The sequence below is a fragment of the Odontesthes bonariensis genome, chromosome 3, assembly GCF_027942865.1.
Source record: "Odontesthes bonariensis isolate fOdoBon6 chromosome 3, fOdoBon6.hap1, whole genome shotgun sequence".
NCBI classification, from domain to species: Eukaryota; Metazoa; Chordata; class Actinopteri; order Atheriniformes; family Atherinopsidae; genus Odontesthes; species Odontesthes bonariensis.
The window spans coordinates 40952683-40976288 of record NC_134508.1 but is presented as its reverse complement, the minus strand read 5'-3'; the positions used below and the strand labels follow the sequence as shown (position 1 = coordinate 40976288).

The 23606-nt window shown below is 42.8% G+C and overlaps 1 protein-coding gene across 2 annotated transcripts in view; it reads left to right on the top strand.

The window, feature by feature from the left end:
- ip6k1 (inositol hexakisphosphate kinase 1) overlaps window positions 1-23606 on the top strand; it is a 151941-nt gene that overhangs the window by 73143 nt on the left and 55192 nt on the right. The window lies entirely within an intron of this gene.

Genomic DNA, 23606 nt, shown 5'->3' with positions numbered 1-23606 from the left:
GCAACGGGCATCACTGTGGAACATAGGTAATGGAACCGTCTGACATATGTCTATTTGATCTAAATATAAGAACAAAAGCCTGCACCCACACGGCTTATAGGTGATATGGATAGGTCCCACAATTTAATATTGAAGTAGGGAAAGAGGTAAGTGATGGAGTATCGATCTAAACTGGAGCAAAGCTCGCGGTACTTTTAGAAGTTCAGTGGATAGAAGAGGTTAACTGTATGGAACCGTCTGACATAGGCTATGTCTATTTGATCTAAATATAAGAACAAAAACCTGCACTCAAGCGGCCCTTTCATGGATGAGTTTGACACACCTGCGCTACGGACAACCTTTGGTGCGCAAATGGTCACTTCTGAGGTCTAAGTGCAGCGCTTCTTGGAATTGAAGGAACACCTGTGCCACGTATCTTCCGATATTGTACACTTTCTTTTTCTCGTTCCACTAATAAGCTATTCTTTTGAACTGCAATTGCTCCCTGATTTACCGAATTGAGTTTACTTGTTCACTCCTTATTTAAAGACTGCACTGCCCTTCAAGCATTTTTCTTCACCTTTGCATGTGGCTGCTGTGCAGGTAAGCGCTTATGTGTTCATTCCCATGGAATCGTGTTTCTTTACTATGTACATTTAAATCTGATTTCCTTTATAATCTAAGGTAAAACTGAGAAGAGACATGGCAACTCCAGCAAAACAGCCACGGGTCGAAATCCATGAAGACATCAGTGGGTACATGCATGACGTTTCGTCAGTTAAAATCTCCAAAAAGAATCTGCGGTACTTCACTGCTACAGTGCAATCTGGGTACCAGGTCTACCATCACTTCGTGTGCTTTAAGATAGATAAACGGGAGGAGTTCGGTCGAGCGTCGTTGGCCAAAACGTTCCTGAGGTTCACGTCTGTCCGTAAAAGCATCAGTAAGTGTTTGGGCAGGGTTTTTTTTTTCCAATTTTTTTTTTTTATTGGTTTTTAGCGACGTGAACACTAATCTTATTGTTTGTCTACTTAGGCCAGACTGACCCCAATGGATTCGATATCATTTATATGGACAGCAGCAGTCACACCGTGGTGGAATCTGAGTTTCCATGGAGGCAGCGTCACAACAAAGTCTCCACACTTGCGGAGGTTTTAGCTTGCGGGAAAAACAAAAAAGTAAGTGCAGCAGTCACGCAAAAGCAACACTTACTGGCTCAGACTAAGAGGTTGAGGCCAAAGTCGTGCTTATTTAGTTTTCTTTGTTTTTTACAGTTGGATGTTGTTGAGGTGAAAATCCTTCCGGACGTTGGAACGTCCAAAAACGTCCAGATAAAAGGTGTGGAGCTGGAGCTGCGGGAGCTGGAGGTGTGCGATCCAACGGGACAAACCACACTGACGGTCTGGGAAGGACTAATTGACTTGGTGAATCTGGGTAAAAGTTACCAGGTGACGAACCTGTCGACTCGGTGCTTCAACAACCGGATCACGTTGACCACCACTCCGTCTTCCACAATCAAGGAAATCCCAAACGTCAAGTAGCCGCAGAACTTGCAGCAGCCGGTGAGACCTGACGACGAGAACCTGGAAGGGGAAGTCGTCGCAATTCAAATCAGAGCGAAGCATCGATGCCGACGTTGCCATGCAACACAAGACAACTTCCCCTCAAGGAATATAACGTATAGGTGTCAGTGCTGCAATATGATGCAGAAGGTGTCGGCATACCCTGTAACATATAGTGGAACACTTGAAATGCGCACAAAGGAGGGGAAAGACTGTACCTTCTTGCTTACAAATGCTTCCATTGGTGGACTTGTTGCTGCAAACTTTGGCTCTGTGGCAGGCCTGCAAACGGAGGACATAGAGGAGGCGCTCTTGTGTGCAGAGGAAGTCCATGTCAAGGCCAATTCGAATGGAATGGCGCTTTCACTGTCCCTGGTCCAAACGGATGTTGCAAATCTGGAGGTTACCTCTGACAGCAAGCCATCTGAGGGCACGTCAGTTGTGAACTCAGAAATTCAACAAGAAATGTTAGCCGAGTAGTTGGTTTTTGAAGAATTGAGTGGCGGTGAGTACAAGTTTGCTTTAAGTGTTTGCTTTGAAAAGTTGTATTTCACGCTACTTTCTGTTCAAACTAAAGTTGTTTGCGGTTATGCAAAGTTATCATTTTGTATAGGCTAAATACTATTGTGTTGACTGTTTGAAGTTGTTTACGGTTATGAAGAGTTATTATTTTGTATGAATACTATTGTGTTGACTGTTTGAAGTTGTTTGCGGTTATGGAAAGTTATTATTTTGTATGAATACTATTGTGTTGACTGTTTGAAGTTGTTTGCGGTTATGGAAAGTTATTATTTTGTATGAATACTATTGTGTTGACTGTTTGAAGTTGTTTGCGGTTATGGAAAGTTATTATTTTGTATGAATACTATTGTGTTGACTGTTTGAAGTTGTTTGCGGTTATGGAAAGTTATTATTTTGTATGAATACTATTGTGTTAACTGTTTGAAGACTGCATGTATGTTGAACGTTTGTGTAAATAAATGTGTTCAACTGAAAACTATCCTCTCTTATGTGATTCTTGTTGACAATGGGTTTTCAATGTAATCTTGTCCACATAACCTGATTCTGAGGTTTAGAAGGCAAAGGGTATTGAAGTAAGCTACACTATAGGCTGAGTCATTACAAGACTGTTTCAGTAAGGTTCTGTTAATGTTACAATGTGAGTAACTGTTCATCAAATGTGTTGCTCTATGCTCATTATTTGGCAAAATGCACAGATTTGACTCAGAAATAAGTCTATTAGAAATCTTAGTAGGATTAAATTGGATATTGTTAATTGATTGAACAAAGAATTGGGTCCGTTAAACAAAAAGTTCAACAAACCGAGTCTACTCTTGAGTAATCTACTGAAAAACTGACTTTTCGGTTCCAGAAAAGCTGATTTGAGTGAGTTTAGTCAACTCAGTAGTTTTGTGCGTGCACCACAACTTTAAAAAGCCAGCATCAATGGAGCCCCAATTCGATATGTCACCATGGCAACAGGGAAGGGAAGGCTACGTTTTCAACTTCTAATTGGGAAATCTTAATGCACTCATACGGTGAGTTTATACATGTTTTTAGAAATGTTTATCGCAGCAGCAAAAGTGTAAGTTTAAATGTAGTCCTTTGCAATCACAATAATATTACAGGGAAACTGCTTGAATGGCAGCCCATTCATTTATTTCATTTAGGTGCAATCTCGCGGGGGAGAAGCGCACTTGGCAGCACTTTAACATGAAATATAAAAACATTGTTCAAACAGGTGACACCTCGGCATGGAGGTACCTCATTCTGATCATGTTTTACACTGTAAGGTAAATATTAAAGGGATATTTCACTGTGCAGTTGTTTTATCCCCAACATAATGCTGTTTTCACACACAAAAATGTCTTCTCATCTATATCATGTTCTGTTAAATAATTAAGCCTATTTAAACTAACACAGACTTCTACTGAGCCAACAGAAAGAAGGCAGATAACGTGTGATGCCCAGCACCGCCACCTCTAACGGAATGCCAGTGGCTGAGGGAATCCACCCCAATAAACGAGTGTCTTTATAAAATATAATAGGCCTATATGTCTTTTTTAAGCCTATATACAAATATTTATTTATTTTATATCTTTTTTTTTCTTTTTTCCCAACAACATTCTGATGGTGCCGCTCAAACAGATAATTGTCTGGAAATGCTAAAACATCTATGCACAGTCTGATAACCATCTCCCGATAAATATTTAACTCTGTGCGATAATGCTGCACCTTCATCCACGGCATCGTTGTAAAAAGGACATGCCATGTTGGTAAAAAAAAAAAGTCGCCTCCTGCTGTGCCTAATGGACTATCTGGAACTACAAGAACTCGCTCTGCTGACTGAATGAATGAGGAAATCAAATGGCGTGTGTGGCTGAAAGAGGGCGCAGACAGAAAGAAACTCGAGGTTTCTTGAGGAAAACCTGGTCCCGATCAGGTTAGGTTCAGAGAGTCTGTTACTGCGGTAACTGAGCGAGAGCTGTGAAACAGGCTAGAGTTACCCCTCTTTCTCTGGTTTGAGTTACGCCCCTTAGTGAAACGGAAAACTCAGTTTCCCCCATTGCATGGTTAATAAACTCAGACTTTTCACTAAATCTGCTTTATGAAACGGACCTCTGGAAGCAGAGGATATCAGGTTATTTTTTAAGACAGTGCAAGTTGCATAATACAATTTAGTTCATGTAATGATGTAACAGTATATAAATGTGTGTATATGAATACGGTCTATGTATTTGTATGTATGTATATGTGTGTATATATATTTATTTATATATATATATATATATATATATATATATACACACTTGGGTAGTTGTCATGTAATCCACACTTCTTACCAGTTGGTGGCGGTAATGCTTCCGTATGTTCTTTGCCAACAGCCATAAAAAAAACGAAAAATAGACAGAGAGACAGGTTTTTCTTCCAACCCTGCAGCAGCACAGCTGACTTGTTTCTTTCAATCAACTAAACTGTTAAGACCTTCAGTGCAGACAGTTCAGTTGATTGAATGAAACAAGTCAGCTGTCCTGTTGCTGGGTTGGAACAAAAACTTGCACCCACACAGCCCTTTCATGGATTAGTTTCACACCCCTGCTTTACAGGATTCTTTAGATTACATTAGATTAGATTAGATTAGATTAAACTTTATTGTCATTGCACAGAGTACAGGTACTGAGACAACAAAATGCAGTTTAGCATCTAACCAGAAGTGCAAAAAGCAGTTAAAGTGCTGATTATGTGCATATGTAAAGTAAAGTGTAGTAGTGAATAAATGCTAAAAGCAGTTAGAGTGCAGAGTATGTGCATATGTAAAGTGAAGTGGTGAATAAATACAAATGTAGATGAAACTGTAGATTGGAATAATTACAATGAGTTACACAGTGAGGTAGTATGGAATAAATGGAATGAGGTAGTATGAGATAAATACAATACGAGTGAATACACTATAGTGGGATAATACAGTACTAGACCAGATCTCACGTTCCCAGACCCAAGTAAGATTTAAAGTTGTTGGTGTTTGAACCATTAGCAATAGGATTGATGACACCACAGAAAACAAGTTTTTTCTCGGCTCCATTTTATCACGTTTAAGTTCACAAAAAGTCAGCTTGGGCCACTTATCTAGAGGTCCGTATAACAACATTGGACCATTAGTCCATCTGTTTGGACTGAGGAGATCTGACAAGGATTTGCCTCTTGTCACGTCATCTGCAGGGTTATTGACTAACTTAATATATCTCCAGTCTTGACTGTTTGTCAGATTTTGGATCTCTGATACCCTTGCTCCTACAAATAACTTGAAGCGGCAACAGTCTGGAGTACAGTTGTTGAATCCGTCCAAAGGGTAGTTTTCAATTCAGTTCAGTTTTATTTATATAGCGCCAAATTACAACAAATGTTATCTCAAGGCACTTAAATAATAAAGTCCAATCTAAGCCAATTAGAATTGAATTCATTGTAATCCTAATTATTTTTAAAATAATCCCATTCGTTCATATAGAGCCAATTCAAAAACTATTTCCCAGCTAAGGAAACCAATAGATTGCACTGAAACTTGTCTTCAGTCCAATCTCCCGTCCTGAGCGTGCCTGAGGCGACTGTGGAGAGGAACGACTCCCTTTGAACAGGAAGAAACCTCTGGCAGAACCAGAACCAGGAAGGGTGGCCATCCGCCTCCACCAGCTGGGGTTTGAGAAGACAGAAAAGAGGGGAAAAACACACTATAACACCATTCAAAGAATAGCTGTTGGAACAGGGAAACACGAGTTAATGACCACAATAATGTCACATGTACATAATATCATTTGAGAAATTAAACGGGGGAAAAAGAGAGTAAAGTGAGGAAAGGTGTGACAGATGAGGCCCCCCAGCAGTCTGGGCCTATAGCAGCTTAACTATGGGATGTTTCAGGATCACCTGAGCCATCCCTAACTATAAGCTTTATAAAAAAGGAAAGTTTTAAGCCTGGTCTTAAAAGTGGAAAGGGTGTCTGCTTCCCGGACATTTACTGGCAGCTTATTCCACAAGAGAGGGGCCTGATAACTGAAGGCTCTGCCTCCCATTCTACTTTTAGAAACTCTGGGAACCTCAAGTAAACCTGCAGTCTGACAAAAAAATGATCTATTAGGAAAATATCTTACAATGAGATCTTTAAGATATGATGGAGGTCGGTCATGAAGAACTTTAAATGTAAGGAGAAGAATCTTAAATTGTATACTAAATGTAACAGGTAGCCAATTAAGAAAAGTTAAAACTGGAGAAATATGATCTCTCCAAATGAAAAGCACTGTTTCATTAGATTCAAGTAGATTACTAAATGCCATACGCTGCATTCTATACTGCATTTCATGCTCTCTTGTAAGGTTGGAAAAGAAGGGCCCTCAAGCTTGTACACATGTGTCCTGCCTGGAGGGGGAGCGGCAAACCTCGGTTCCTGGCTAGAACATGTAAAGGTTTGAAGCATTAAAGAGGAAGACTGCCTCTGCTGGGTGGAAAAGGAAACTGAGCAAGAAGGCTGAGCAAGGTTTACTTGGAGATTCAAAGGCTGGACATGTGAACTCTGTTGTTGGCCCTCTGGTGATGCTCCAGTCAAACTGAAAGGTTGCAAGTCTCGTGAATACAGGGAACTGCAGCATCAAGGATTGATAAATTAGGTAAATGGGGCATGTCAGAAGAAACTGCAACAAGATCATAACTTATCTCTGATGCTCGTGTGGATAACTGGTGTTTTAGTGATTCATAATAACAACTTGTGTATCCCCCAGAGAAATTAGGGGTTGATTCCACACAAATTTTTTATTCCCTTTAGATGATCCAGATTTAGATGAATACTTGGAGGATGAATGAGGAGTATACTGTCACTCCATTAAATAGAATGTCTCTCATTGTCACTAAAAGGTCCTTCATGATTTCATGATTATTGAATTTCTGATATACCATTCTTTCTGTTTCCTACGCTCGCCGACACGTGCAAACGCGCTGCAAACGGCGAAACAAATCCAACAGTAAAATGCTGCAAGAGAAAAATGCGGCAATCATAAAAACGACCGGAACACACGCGCTGCAAACATCAAAACACATGCAAGACAGAAACGCTGCAAACTTCAAAACACATGCAAGAAAAAAATGCGCTGCACACTTCAAAACACATGCAAGACAGAAACGCTGCAAACATTAAAACACAACGGAAGTTCGCCAGGCCACTAGGCGGTCTCGACCTGTGGGATAGGGGATATCTATGGGAGATCTACCATATTAATGAAAGAGAAGAAAGTCAAAAGGTAGTTGTCATTTATGTCTTTTTTAAACACTTTGCCGTAATCTTTTACCTTATAATAGCGACATAACTCCGCTGCTCTTCTATAATAAAGTAAAAGATTACGGCCAAGTGTTTAAAAAAGACCAAATTGCAGCAGAAACTCCACGCCCCCGCGCAAACAAGACGTTAAGCCATATCTTTGCCATTTATTGATGTATCAATGCCAAACTTGGTGCATGAACTCACGACGCCTTCCTGAGCGGCCCAAGCCTTCCCTATTGTGCCATTCTGCTAGGACCCCCACATTGCTGCTTGCAGCTATATTTATTATTGATCTACTTTCTGCTGCAATTGAAGTCTATGGCAGCCCCATGAACGCTATGGTAAAAAGTTGTGAAATTTGGCACACGTAATCAGCCAAGTGCCAAAACCAAAGTCAAGAATTTTCATGGCCCAAGAGTCTACTCTCTAGCGCCACCAACACGTCAAAGTTCAAAGTGCATTCAGCCTAATAACTTTTGACTACTTGGTCCAAATTTCACAAACAAGACATCATTGGAATCCTTGGATCATGACGAGTCCAACGCACCCTATGACGTCAATTTGCGTATACCTAGATTTTCCGCCATTTTGAATTTTATCAAAAAGCTTAAAAAAGCATTTCAGGTCACAGAGATTATCCAATTTTCACGAAACTTGGCATATAGACTCTTAAGACCAAGCCGCACAAAAGTTATCATGTGGAATTTTTAATTAGGCTTCCAATTTTCCATAAAAGCCAATCAAACTTGAGGTTGACGCCCCCAAACCGGAAGTGAGGTCATATCTTGGCAACCATTTGATGTTATGACGTCAAACTTATGACACAGACTCAAGACTGCTAAGGTAAGAGGCCCAAGAAGTTTGGTGACGTTCGGCCTATAGGTGGCGCTATATGTAGCAAAAATGTATTTTTGCCCATATCTTTGGACCACTTGGTCCAAATGTCACAAATGAGGTACCAATGGAATCCCTGGATGAAGCCGAGGTCAATGCACATCATGACGTCATCAGCGCCATCTTGGAATGTCCGCCATTTTGAATTTAATCGAAAACCTTCAAAAAGCATTTCAGACCTCTGAGAGTGTCCAATCTCGACGGAACTTGGCAAATAGAATCTTCAGACCAAGCCGCACATAAGTTATCATGTGGATTTTTTTATTTCACTTCCGTGTAACCGCGGCAGCCAATCAAACTCCACGCCGACGCGCAAATGGGACATTTGGCCGTATCTCTGCGATGCATTGATGTATCGATGCCAAACTTGTTGCATGAACTCACGACGCCATCCTGAGCAGCCCAAGCCTTGCCTATTGTGCCATTCTGCTAGGACCCCCACATCGCTGCTTGCAGCTATATTTATTCTTCTACTTTCTGCTGCAATGTAAGTCTATGGCAGCCCCATGAACGCTATGGTAAAAAGTTGTGAAATTTGGCACACGTAATTAGCCAAGTGCCAATCACAAACTCAAGAATTTTCATGGCCCAAGAGCTTACTCTCTAGCGCCACCAACACGCCAAAGTTCAAAGTGCATTCAGCCTAATAACTTTTGACTACTTGGTCCAAATTTCACATATGAGGTATCGTTTGAATCCTTGGATCATGACGAGTCCAACGCACCCTATGACGTCATTTTGCGTATGCCTAGATTTTCCGCCATTTTGAATTTTATCAAAAAGCTTAAAAAAGCATTTCAGGTCACACAGATTGTCAAATCTTCACGAAACTTGGCATATAGACTCTTCAGACCAAGCCGCACAAAAGTTATCCAAGGGAATTTTTAATTAGGCTTCCGATTTTCCTTAAAACCCAATCAAACTCGAGGTCGACGCCCCCAAACCGGAAGTGACGCCATATCTTGGCAACCATTTGATGTTATGACGTCAATCTTATAACACAGACTCAAGACTGCTAAGGTAAGAGGCCCAAGAAGTTTGGTGACGTTCGGCCTATAGGTGGCGCAATAAGTAGCAAAAATGCATTTTTGCTCATATCTTTGGACCCCTTGGTCCAAATTTCATAAATAAGGTATCAATAGAATCCTTGGATAAGGTCGAGGTCAACACACTTAATGACGTCATTTGCGCCATCTTGGATTGTCCGCCATTTTGAATTTAATTAAAAACCTTCAAAACGCATTTCAGGCCACTAAGATTGTCCAATCTCCACGAGACTTGGCACATAGAATCTTCAGACCAAGCCGCACATAAGTTATTATGTGGATTTTTTTATTTCACTTCCGTGTAACCGCGGCAGCCAATCAAACTCCATGCCGACGCGCAAATGGGACATTTGGCCGTATCTCTGCGATGCATTGATGTATCGATGCCAAACTTGGTGCATGGACTCACGACGCCTTCCTGAGCAGCCTAAGCCTTCCCTATTGTGCCATTCTGCTAGGACCCCCACATTGCTGCTTGCAGCTATATTTATTATTGGGGGTCCTAGCAGCGAAGCTGCAGGAACCCATTGAGTTAGTAGCTTTTCCTATTATTGGGGGTCCTAGCAGCGAAGCTGCAGGAACCCATTGTGTTACTAGCTTTTCTTATTATTCCTCTACTTTCCGCTGCAATTGAAGTCTATGGCAGCCCCATGAACGCTATGGTAAAAAGTTGTGAAATTTGGCACACTTAATCAGCCAAGTGCCAAAGCCAAAGTCAAGAATTTTCATGCCCCAAGAGCTTACTCTCTAGCGCCACCAACACGCCAAAGTTCAAAGTGCATTCAGCCTAATAACTTTTGAATACTTGGTCCAAATTTCACAAACAAGGCATCATTGGAATCCTTGGATCATGACGAGTCCAACGCATCCTATGACGTCAATTTGCGTATACTTAGATTTTCCGCCATTTTGAATTTTATCAAAAAGCTTAAAAAAGCATTTCAGGTCACAGAGATTGTCCAATTTTCACGAAACTTGGCACATAGACTCTTAAGACCAAGCCGCACAAAAGTTATCGTGTGGAATTTTTAATTAGGCTTCCATTTTTCCATAAAAGCCAATCAAACTCGAGGTTGACGCCCCCAAACCGGAAGTGAGGTCATATCTTGGCAACCATTTGATATCATGACGTCAAACTTATAACACAGACTCAAGACTGGAAAGGTAAGAGGCCCAAGAAGTTTGGTGACGTTCGGCCTATAGGTGGCGCTATATGTAGCAAAAATGCATTTTTGCTCATATCTTTGGACCCCTTGGTCCAAATGTCACAAATGAGGTACCAATGGAATCCCTGGATGCAGCTTAGGTCAATGCACATCATGACGTTATCTGCGCCATCTTGGATTGTCCGCCATTTTGAATTTAATCAAAAACCTTCAAAATGCATTTCAGGCCACTAAGATTGTCCAATCTCCACGAGACTTGGCACATAGAATCTTCAGACCAAGCCGCACATAAGTTAACATGTGGATTTTTTTTATTTCACTTCCGTGTAACCGCGGCAGCCAATCAAACTCCATGCCGACGAGCAAATGGGACATTTGGCCGTATCTCTGCGATGCATTGATGTATCGATGCCAAACTTGGTGCATGGACTCACGAAGCCTTCCTGAGCGGCCCAAGCCTTGCCTATTGTGCCATTCTGCTAGGACCCCCACATCGCTGCTTGCAGCTATATTTATTATTATTCTTCAATTTCTGCTGCAATGTAAGTCTATGGCAGCCCCATGAACGCTATGGTAAAAAGTTGTGAAATTTGGCACACGTAATTAGCCAAGTTCCAATCACAAACTCAAGAATTTTCATGGCCCAAGAGCTTACTCTCTAGCGCCACCAACACGTCAAAGTTCAAAGTGCATTCAGCCTAATAACTTTTGACTACTTGGTCCAAATTTCACAAACAAGACATCTTTGGAATCCTTGGATCATGACGAGTCCAACGCACCCTATGATGTCAATTTGCGTATAACTAGATTTTCCGCCATTTTGAATTTTATCAAAAAGCTTAAAAAAGCATTTCAGGTCACAGAGATTGTCCAATTTTCACGAAACTTGGCATATAGACTCTTAAGACCAAGCCGCACAAAAGTTATTGTGTGGAATTTTTAATTAGGCTTCCAATTTTCCATAAAAGCCAATCAAACTTGAGGTTGACGCCCCCAAACCGGAAGTGAGGTCATATCTTGGCAACCATTTGATATCATGACGTCAAACTTATGACACACACTCAAGACTGCTAAGGTAAGAGGCCCAAGAAGTTTAGTGACGTTCGGCCTATAGGTGGCGCTATATGTAGCAAAAATGTATTTTTAGCCATATCTTTGGACCACTTGGTCCAAATGTCACAAATGAGGTACCAATGGAATCCCTGGATGCAGCCGAGGTCAATGCACATCATGACGTCATGAACGCCATCTTGAATTGTCCGCCATTTTGAATTTAATCAAAAACCTCCAAAAAGCATTTCAGGCCACTGAGATTGTCCAATCTCAACGGAACTTGGCAAATAGGATCTTCAGACCAAGCCGCACATAAGTTATCATGTGGATTTTTTTTATTCACTTCCGTTTAACAGCGACAGCCAACCAAACTCTAAGCCGACGCGCAAATGGGACATTTGGCCGTATCTCTGCGATGCATTGATGTATCGATGCCAAACTTGGTGCATGGACTCACGACGCCTTCCTGAGCAGCCCAAGCCTTCCCTATTGTGCCATTCTGCTAGGACCCCCACATCGCTGCTTGCAGCTATATTTATTCCTCTACTTTCTGCTGCAATGTAAGTCTATGGCAGCCCCATGAACGCTATGGTAAAAAGTTGTGAAATTTGGCACACGTAATTAGCCAAGTGCCAATCACAAACTCAAGAATTTTCATGGCCCAAGAGCTTACTCTCTAGCGCCACCAACACGTCAAAGTTCAAAGTGCATTCAGCCTAATAACTTTTGACTACTTGGTCCAAATTTCACAAACAAGACATCTTTGGAATCCTTGGATCATGACGAGTCCAACGCACCCTATGATGTCAATTTGCGTATAACTAGATTTTCCGCCATTTTGAATTTTATCAAAAAGCTTAAAAAAGCATTTCAGGTCACAGAGATTGTCCAATTTTCACGAAACTTGGCATATAGACTCTTAAGACCAAGCCGCACAAAAGTTATTGTGTGGAATTTTTAATTAGGCTTCCAATTTTCCATAAAAGCCAATCAAACTTGAGGTTGACGCCCCCAAACCGGAAGTGAGGTCATATCTTGGCAACCATTTGATATCATGACGTCAAACTTATGACACACACTCAAGACTGCTAAGGTAAGAGGCCCAAGAAGTTTAGTGACGTTCGGCCTATAGGTGGCGCTATATGTAGCAAAAATGTATTTTTAGCCATATCTTTGGACCACTTGGTCCAAATGTCACAAATGAGGTACCAATGGAATCCCTGGATGCAGCCGAGGTCAATGCACATCATGACGTCATGAACGCCATCTTGAATTGTCCGCCATTTTGAATTTAATCAAAAACCTCCAAAAAGCATTTCAGGCCACTGAGATTGTCCAATCTCAACGGAACTTGGCAAATAGGATCTTCAGACCAAGCCGCACATAAGTTATCATGTGGATTTTTTTTATTCACTTCCGTTTAACAGCGACAGCCAACCAAACTCTAAGCCGACGCGCAAATGGGACATTTGGCCGTATCTCTGCGATGCATTGATGTATCGATGCCAAACTTGGTGCATGGACTCACGACGCCTTCCTGAGCAGCCCAAGCCTTCCCTATTGTGCCATTCTGCTAGGACCCCCACATCGCTGCTTGCAGCTATATTTATTCCTCTACTTTCTGCTGCAATGTAAGTCTATGGCAGCCCCATGAACGCTATGGTAAAAAGTTGTGAAATTTGGCACACGTAATTAGCCAAGTGCCAATCACAAACTCAAGAATTTTCATGGCCCAAGAGTCTACTCTCTAGCGCCACCAACACGCCAAAGTTCAAAGTGCATTCAGCCTTATAACTTTTGAATACTTGGCCCAAATTTCACAAACAAGACATCATTGGAATCCTTGGATCATGACGAGTCCAACGCACCCTATGACGTCAATTTGCGTATACTTAGATTTTCCGCCATTTTGAATTTTATCAAAAAGCTTAAAAAAGCATTTCAGGTCACAGAGATTGTCCAATTATCACGAAACTTGGCACATAGACTCTTAAGACCAAGCCGCACAAAAGTTATCATGTGGAATTTTGAATTAGGCTTCCATTTTTCCATAAAAGCCAATCAAACTCGAGGTTGACGCCCCCAAACCGGAAGTGAGGTCATATCTTGGCAACCATTTGATGTTATGACGTCAAACTTATAACACAGACTCAAGACTGCAAAGGTAAAAGGCCCAAGAAGTTTGGTGACGTTCGGCCTATAGGTGGCGCTATATGTAGCCAAAATGCATTTTTGCCCATATCTTTGGACCACTTGGTCTAAATGTCACAAATGAGGTACCAATGGAATCCCTGGATGAAGCCGAGGTCAACGCATATCATGACGTTATCAGCGCCATCTTGGAATGTCCGCCATTTTGAATTTAATCGAAAACCTTCAAAAAGCATTTCAGGCCTCTGAGAGTGTCCAATCTCGACGGAACTTGGCAAATAGAATCTTCAGACCAAGCCGCACATAAGTTATAATGTGGATTTTTTTATTTCACTTCCGTGTAACCGCGGCAACCAATCAAAATCCATGCCGACGCGCAAATGGGACATTTGGCCGTATCTCTGCGATGCATTGATGTATCGATGCCAAACTTGGTGCATGAACTCACGACGCCTTCCTGAGCAGCCCAAGCCTTGCCTATTGTGCCATTCTGCTAGGACCCCCACATCGCTGCTTGCAGCTATATTTATTATTATTGGGGGTCCTAGCAGCGAAGCTGCAGGAACCCATTGTGTTAGTAGCTTTTCTTATTATTATTGGGGGTCCTAGCAGCGAAGCTGCAGGAACCCATTGAGTTAGTAGCTTTTCTTATTATTATTATTATTATTCATCCGTTTCCGCTGCAATTGAAGTCTATGGCAGCCCCATGAACGCAATGCGAGAAAGTTGTGAAATTTGGCACACGTAATCAGCCAAGTGCCAAAGCCAAAATCAAGAATTTTCATGCCCCAAGAGCTTACTCTCTAGCGCCACCAACACACCAAAGTTCAAAGTGTATTCAGCCTAATAACTTTTGACTACTTGGTCCAAATTTCACAAATGAGACATCGTTGGAATCCTTGGATCATGACGAGTCCAACGCACCCTATGACGTCAATTTGCGTATACTTAGATTTTCCGCCATTTTGAATTTTATCAAAAAGCTTAAAAAAGCATTTCAGGTCACACAGATTGTCCAATTTTCACGAAACTTGGCATATAGACTCTTAAGACCAAGCCGCACAAAAGTTATTGTGTGGAATTTTTAATTAGGCTTCCAATTTTCCATAAAATCCAATCAAACTCGAGGTTGACGCCGCCAAACCGGAAGTGAGCTCATATCTTGGCAAACATTTGATGTTATGACGTCAAACTTATAACACAGACTCAAGACTGCAAAGGTAAGAGGCACAAGAAGTTTGGTGACGTTTGGCCATTAGGTGGCGCTATATGTAGCAAAAAGGCATTTTTGCTCATATCTTTGGACCCCTTGGGCCAAATTTCACAAATGAGGTACCGTTGGAATCCCTGAATGCAGACGAGGTCAACGCAACAAATAATGTCATATGCGCCATCTTGGATTGTCCGCCATTTTGAATTTAATCGAAAACCTTCAAAAAGCATTTCAAGCCACTGAGATTGTCCAATCTCCACGGAACTTGGCACATAGAATATTCAGACCAAGCCGCATATAAGTTATTATGTGGATTTCTTTATTTCACTTCCGTTTAACCGCGGCAGCCAATCAAAATCTATGCCGACACGCAATTGAGACATTTGGCCGTATCTCTGCGATGCATTGATGTATCGATGCCAAACTTGGTGCATGGACTCATGACGCCTTCCTGAGCAGCCCAAGGCTTGCCTATTGTGCCATTCTGCTAGGACCCCCACATCGCTGCTTGCAGCTATATTTGGGGGTCCTAGCAGCGAAGCTGCAGGAACCCATTGTGTTACTAGCTTTTCTTATTATTCCTCTACTTTCCGCTGCAATTGAAGTCTATGGCAGCCCCATGAACGCTATGATAAAAAGTTGTGAAATTTGGCACACGTAATCAGCCAAGTGCCAAAGCCAAAGTCAAGAATTTTCATGCCCCAAGAGCTTACTCTCTAGCGCCACCAACACGCCAAAGTTCAAAGTGCATTCAGCCTAATAACTTTGGACTACTTGGTCCAAATTTCACAAATAAGGCATCCTTGGAATCCTTGGATCATGACAAGTCCAACGCACCCTATGACGTCAATTTGCGTATACCTAGATTTTCCGCCATTTTGAATTTTATCAAAAAGCTTAAAAAAGCATTTCAGGTCACAGAGATTGTCCAATTATCACGAAACTTGGCACATAGACTCTTATGACCAAGCCGCACAAAAGTTATCGTGTGGAATTTTTAATTAGGCTTCAATTTTTCCATAGAAGCCAATCAAACTCGAGGTTGACGCCCCCAAACCGGAAGTGAGGTCATATCTTGGCAACCATTTGATATCATGACGTCAAACTTATGACACAGATTCAAGACTGCTAAGGTAAGAGGCCCAAGAAGTTTGGTGACGTTCGGCCTATAGGTGGCGCTATATGTAGCAAAAATGCATTTTTGCTCATATCTTTGGACCCCTTGGTCCACATTTCACAAATGAGGTACTTGTAGAATCCCTGGATAAGGACGAGGTCAACACACTTAATGACGTCATCTGCGCCATCTTGGATTGTCCGCCATTTTGAATTTAATCAAAAACCTTCAAAACGCATTTCCGGCCACTAAGATTGTCCAATCTCCACGGGACTTGGCACATAGAATCTTCAGACCAAGCCGCACATAAGTTATTATGTGGATTTTTTTATTTAACTTCCGTGTAACCGCGGCAGCCAATCAAACTCCATGCCGACGCGCAAATGGGACATTTGGACGTATCTCTGTGATGCATTGCTGTATCGATGCCAAACTTGGTGCATGGACTCACAAAGCCTTCCTGAGCGGCCCAAGCCATCCCTATTGTGCCATTCTGCTAGGACCCCCACATCGCTGCTTGCAGCTATATTTTATCTAGAACTTTTGAACAAGCTGATGCCAAAAAGTGTGAACAAAACATCTGTAAATTACATGAAATGACAGTTTTTATTATTATTTTCTATGTATTGCTCATATCCTGGTAATGATACAAACGTCAGCAGTGTGTTATTATGTTGTGTGTTATGAAAATTTATTTGCTTATCCGAGGTATTTTGGAGATAATGTGAAAAAGGAAAGAGAATCTTGAGTGCATTTGCGAATCACCCTTCCTGAGAAAAATGTAAAAGTGGGAAGGTGGCTTACCTTCCCACTTTACATTTTTGTACCACATACCTTTGAATCTGTAATGCATCTGTAACTTCCGTTTTGAAGTATCGTTTTTTAAAAATTGAATGTTGCAGCTGGGTGATCCCATAGCAGAAAGCCTTCCCGTTTTCATTTTTCAGTTATTTCATCAAATCAGTTAATCATCAGCATCACATTTCCTATTATGAATATGAACTATGAATCAATTTTCATATTAGTCAATAAATCAAGTCTTCCAGAGTTTACAGTACATCCGGCACTAATCTTGATGTTCAACAGACCCTTTAAAGGCTTAACTGTTAAACATGCTGCCTCTGTAATGGACAGTTAAAGTCTATCTGACTCACATGAAAGCTGTTTGCTTTAGTTTGTTTCTTCACCTTTTACCATCCTTAAAAATCATATTTAACTTGTGTTTCTTGGTTGGACCCACACTCAGTTGGCTGTAAAAGAAACAAACCAAAATATCTCAACCTTTTTTTTATTGTTTTTGTCAGCTTTTTTTAGTGGAACCCACGCCGTTCTCAGGCCAGTTGTAATAGCCCTTTGGTATCCCTTTAGCACCAGAACTAGAACTGCTTTAGTTGTAGAGGCATTTCTCAGTTGGTTCTAGCTAAGATGTGGTTTGGTTTTCCACAGCCAGAGAACCATGTGATCGCTTTAAACATCTATTTCCAAAACTCATTAGACCCTCCTTTAGTGCAGAGAGACAGTTTATCTTAACAAAACCAACAACATATCACAGAGTTTATCTTATATCCCAGGAAATGGATGTCCTGATATAGATTTTGAACGCTTTTATAAACAACAGTTGGTCTTGTTGCGTGTCGGCCAGTGTCTCGAAAGGCTAACCAGCATCTATGAATGCCAATGAAAACAGGATTTAAACGCATTTAAAGCTGATTTTATTAAAACACTGACTTTATTAAAACACCAAAAACGTTGATATACATTGATGCAAATACTGTTTATAAATTTCAGCCACAGACAGTAACACTCACAGATGCAGGGCCCCATGACCAGATGCCTGCACATGTCTCCATTAATTTATTTTTTTACTAATCATCAAGATACTCAAAAATCAAACTGTGCTATTAGTGTATAGCCCATTTCATTTGATTATTGTTTTATACTAATGAAAGAATAATACCCAGCAGAGGCCCGGAGACAAATGCCATACCTTACCATTAACATCACGCTAACACAAGGTCACAAGGTCGTAAGTGAAAAAGAAAAATGCAACTTCAGAGCAACCAGCAATAGCAAAAAGTGTAAAGAAACTAAGAAAACAGACCAGCAGCTGTGGGACTAAACCAGGTGTGGGAGCATGACAGCAGACAAAATAATGACACGGGTGAAGACAGAGCTGGTTTATGTGCAGCTGTCTGCACAAATGACAAAAAGTTCTCCTCTAGGTTTGGTTAGTTCATTGTGTTTATGCTAGAAATATTTTTCTTTAAAGCGTTGTGTTTCTTAGCATCATGTTCAGTCAACACAGATGGTAGTAATGGTTGCTGGCAGCACTTAATGTTGTGCCATGAGAACAAATATGTTGAATTGAGACTCAGAGACAATTTAGCAACAACATTAACAGCTAATCCCTCATTTGTCGCCATTTTCCCGGCCACTTTCCTGTTGTCGTTAGGCTCGTTTAAGGTGAATGGCGCCTCCATATGGAAAGCAGACAGAAGCAGGTGTTGAAAAACAGAAAGCCTGAATCAGTCATCAAATAAAATGCTATTCCTGCCTAACTAAAGGCTGAGTTATACTTCTTTTAACTGCCCTTGCGCTTGGGTCTTGCGCTTGTGTTAATGGCTCGAGACGTTTAAGGCTGAGTTATACTTCTTTTAACTGCCCTTGCGCTTTCTTCTTGCGCGTATGTTAATGGCTCGAGACGTTTATACTTCATTTAGCTTTGCCGGCGCTTGCGTGTGCTGCATGGCGATTCACTGCCAGGAGAGTAGGTGGAGTAGCGGGTTTTTTCAATGACAAGCCTACTATGATGAAAGGAAATTCACCGCCAGGACCTCTTCGAGTGATTCATGCTTCTTCTTCTTGTAAATAGCCGGTATTTTGTCAGATTTTCAACACCTTGGGGGTCTAAACGACTACTTTCTCGCCTGAAAATGTTTCAAATGTTGCTAAAGTTATATATTTACAGAGTTTATAGCTTAAGCGAAATCAGCTTTTCAGGCCGGCTGATTTCGGCTCGGGCAGGAGTGAAGTGCACTGTGTGTAAACGCTCTGCATGCTGTCTGATCGATGAGTATGTCGTTTTCAAGTAGTAGGCTTGCGTCTTTTCTTGCGTGAAGTTTAGAAAATTGAGGTGACACACGCAAGCTCGCAATGGGGGGCTTGCAACCGTGCAAGGGCTTGCGTTTCTTCTTGCGTCTTGCTTTGCGTCTTGCGTTACCGACTATAAACCAGGCTTTATGCTTCATTTAGCTTTGCCGGCGCTTGCGTGTGCTGCGTGGCGATTCACCGCCAGGACAGTAGGTGGAGTAGCGGGTTTTTTCAATGACAAACCTACTACAATGAAAGGAAATTCACCGCCAGGACCTCTTCGGCAAGTCTCTCTTCGGCAAGTCTCTCTTCGAGTGGATTCATTATAGACGTAATATATTATATATATTACGTCTATGGGATTCATGCTTCTTCTTCTTCTTCTTCGCTTTCTACCTTGGCGTTTGAAAACAGCGGTCTTTTATTAGGGGATGAAACCGGAAGATCAACACGCCGCCAGATGTGATGTAGATAGTAGCTTGTTTTTTTTTATTTGTTTTTTTAATTGAACGTTTATTACAGATAGTATTTTCATAGAATGAATAACTGTATATCTGTACATGTGCAGATAGGGCTGGGAGATAAAACGATAACGATAGCTATCGATGAATAACTTTTCCTCGATAGAGATATGAAACATGGTCGATATACTTTTCCATAGATTCCATTCGTCCATCTTTTGACAGACAACACGAACAGCCAATGAGAACGAGAGTTGCACCGCCCTGAACCAATCACGTGGCTGGAATAGGGCCATGCTAGCAGCTAGCCGGCTGGACTAGATAGTGGCTTGTGCTCGCGTCCAGAGTGGCTACTCTATAGCTCTGCTCGGGTCTGGCGTCTTGCGTGAAGTTTAGAAAATTGAGGTGACACACGCAAGGGGGGGCTTGCAACCGCGCAAGGGCTTGCGTTTTGTCTTGCGTCTTGCGTTGTGTCTTGCGTTACCGACTATAAACCAGGCTTAAGTCGCTAGTTTTATGGTGCTGCTCATTGTTTAGATCTCATGGAAGGCCTCTATCCTATCCATTTGTTGCCGTATACAAATAAACTTTAAATGCTTGATACCTGGGGTTCCCTTTCTCAATGTAGAATGTTTTAGAGAAAGTTTAAATGTCAGAAAATGTTAATAAAAAATTTAAAAAAAGGCAGGTTGGGATCAGATTGGACTTTACTGCCAGCAGGATAAACTGTACAAACCAGGATGTTTTCCTTTTTGTGGCAAAGGCACATAATGACACCCTTGTTAATCCTTACTACAAGGCTGTGATTGGCTGCTTTTGGTTGACTGTGGTTGTCACAACCCAGAGCTCCCGATGGGTAGATAAGGCGTTTACGCATCCGTAACTATTGCTGCATATTCAGTAAATTTGTGCCAGTATGTTCGTGTTGTTGACCCCAGACAGATTATAATCTCATTACATCAGATGATTTTATTGCAGATGACACAAGTGCCTTTTGTATATAAGCATATTTAGTCACCTTTTGGATTAAATAAAATGTGACCAAGTGGGAGACACCTTGATGAATCAGAATCAGAATCGCTTTTTATTGCCAGGTATGTGGACACACACGAGGAATTTGACTCCGGTTACACCTCACTCTCTTTAGTGCAACAATTACAAAAAAATAGACATAGAATTGCAAATTGGTGCATGGTGCAAGGATGAAACACTGAAGTCCGGTTTTAGCTGTTTAACACAGAGACAGCCTGAGGGAAGAAACTGTTCCTGTGTCTTGTTGTTTTGGCGTACAGAGTTCTGTAGCGCCTTGCAGAAGGGAGGAGTTTAAACAGTTTGTGTCCAGGGTGTGATGGGTCTGCAGAGATGTAACCTGCCCGTTTCCTGACTCTGGACAGGTACAGATCCTGGATGGAGGGCAGGCTGACACCAATAATCTTCTCTGCAGACCTTATTGTCCGTTGCAGTCTGTTTTTTTCCTGTTTGGTGGTTGATCCGAACCAAACGGTGATGGATGAACAGAGAACAGACTGAACAATGGCGGTGTAAAACTGGATCAGCAGCTCCTTAGGTAGGTTGAGCTTCCTGAGCTGCCGCAGGAAGTACAACCTCTGCTGGGCCTTTTTGATGGTAGTGACTGTGTTGGTCTCCCACTTCAGGTCCTGAGAGATTGTGGGGCCCAGAAACCTGAAGGATTCCACAGCAGACACTGCGTTGTTGGTGATGGTGATGGGTGGAAGAGTGGGGGGGCTTCTCCTAAAGTCCACTGTCATCTCCACTGTTTTTAGCGTGTTCAGCTCCAGATTGTTCTGACCACACCAGCAGACCAGCCATTCAACCTCCCGTCTGTATGCAGACTCATCACCGTCCCGGATGAGGCCGATGACTGTTGTGTCATCTGCAAACTTCAGGAGTTTAACAGACGGGTCTCTTGAGGTGCAGTCGTTGGTGTAAAGGGAGAAGAGCAGTGGGGAGAGTACACACCCCTGGGGGGCACCTGTGCTGATGGTCCGGGTGCTGGATGTGATGCTCCTCAGCCTCACCTGCTGCTTCCTGTCAGTCAGGAAGTTTGTAATCCACTGACAGGTGGAGGAGGGCACAGTGAGCTGGGTGAGTTTGTTGCGGAGGATGGCTGGGACGATGGTGTTGAACGCCGAACTGAAGTCGACAAACAGGATCCTGGCGTACGTCCCTGCAGAGTCGAGGTGTTGCAGGATGTAGTGCAGTCCCATGTTAACGGCATCATCCGCTGACCTGTTCGCTCGGTAGGCGAACTGCAGGGGGTCCAGCAGGGGGTCTGTAATGTCCTTCAGGTACCCCAACACCAGTCTCTCGAAGGACTTCATGACTACAGATGTGAGGGCAACAGGCCTGTAGTCATTCAGTCCTGTGATGGTGGGTTTCTTGGGGACCGGGATTATTGTGGAGAGTTTGAAGCATGAGGGGACTTCGCACAGCTCCAGGGATCTGTTGAAGATCCGGGTGAAGATGGGGGCCAGTTGGTCAGCGCAGACCTTCAGGCAGGAAGGTGACACACCGTCTGGGCCGGGTGCCTTCCTGATCTTTTGTCTGTGAAAGACTGACAGAACATCCTCTTCACAGATCGTGAGTGCTGGTGGGGGGTCAGAGGGGAAAGGTGGCAGAGTGGCAGGTGATGTCAATGGGGGGGGGGGAGGTGGAGAGGTGTGAATGTGTCAAACCTGCAGTAGAACACATTCAGCTCGTCAGCCAGTTGATGATTCGCTGCAGTGTTTGGGGATGGTCTCCTGTAGTTGGTGATGGACTGCAGGCCTCTCCACACTGACGCTGGATCGTTGGCTGAAAGGCTGTTTTTAATCTTTTCAGCGTAGCTCCTCTTGGCTGCTTTCACCTCCATTGTCAGCGTGTTTCTGGCCTGGTTGTACAGGACTCTGTCCCCACTTCTGTAGGCCTCCTCCTTGGCCTGACGAAGTTGCCTGAGTTTTGCAGTGAACCAGGGTTTGTTGTTGCTGTATGTGCGGAAGGTTTTGGTGGGCACACACATGTCCTCACAAAAGCTGATGTAAGATGTCACGGTATCAGTCAGTTCATGCAGGTCTGAGGCTGCAGTCTCAAAAACACTCCAATCAGTGCAGTCAAAGCAGGCTTGTAATTCCACTTTGGCGTTGTTGGTCCATCTCCTCACCGTCTTGACCACAGGCTTAGCAGATTTCAGCTTCTGCCTGTAGGTCGGGATAAGATGAACCATGCAGTGGTCAGAGAGTCCCAGGGCTGCACGGGGGACAGAGTTATATGAGTTCTTAAAAACAGTGTAACAGTGGTCCAGAGTGTTTGTGTCCCTGGTGGGACACTTAATATGCTGTTTATATTTTGGCAGTTCGTGGCTGAGGTTTGCTCTGTTAAAGTCCCCCAAAACAATGAGCAGAGAGTCCGGGTGTTTTTTCTCCACGTTATTAATCTGGTCGGCCAGGTGTTGTAACGCCTCAGTAACACAGGCCTGAGGAGGGATGTAGACTCCGACCAGAACAAACGAGGAAAACTCCCGCGGCGAATAGAACGGTTTACAGTTGATGAAGAGTGTTTCTAGTTGAGGACTGCATGATTTGTTTAGGACCGTGACATCAGTACACCAACCTTCGTTAATGTAAAAGCAGATTCCGCCTCCCCTCGTTTTCCCCGTAAGCTCCGTTATCCGGTCCGCTCGGTGCAGGTGAAATCCAGGCAGGTAGAGAGCAGTGTCCGGGATGTGCTCACCGAGCCAGGTTTCGGTGAAGCACAAGGCAGCAGATCTGTTGAAGTCCGTGTTGGTTGTATTGAGGAGCTGCAGTTCGTCCACCTTGTTCGCCAGAGAGCGGACGTTGGCCAGGTGAATAGACGGGAGCGCAGTGCGAAACCCCCGCTGCCGCAATCTGACAAGTGCGCCGGCTCGCTTCCCCCGATGTGTCCGGCGTCTCCAGCGGAGACCACAGAGAGCTGCTGCTCCTCCAATGAGTAGTTCTGTCAAGTTTTCCGGATCGATGAGAACCGAAGAAAAAACTTTGCTGGTGGTTATACCAATGTTTAGGAGTTCTTCTCTGGAGTAAGTGACCAGAG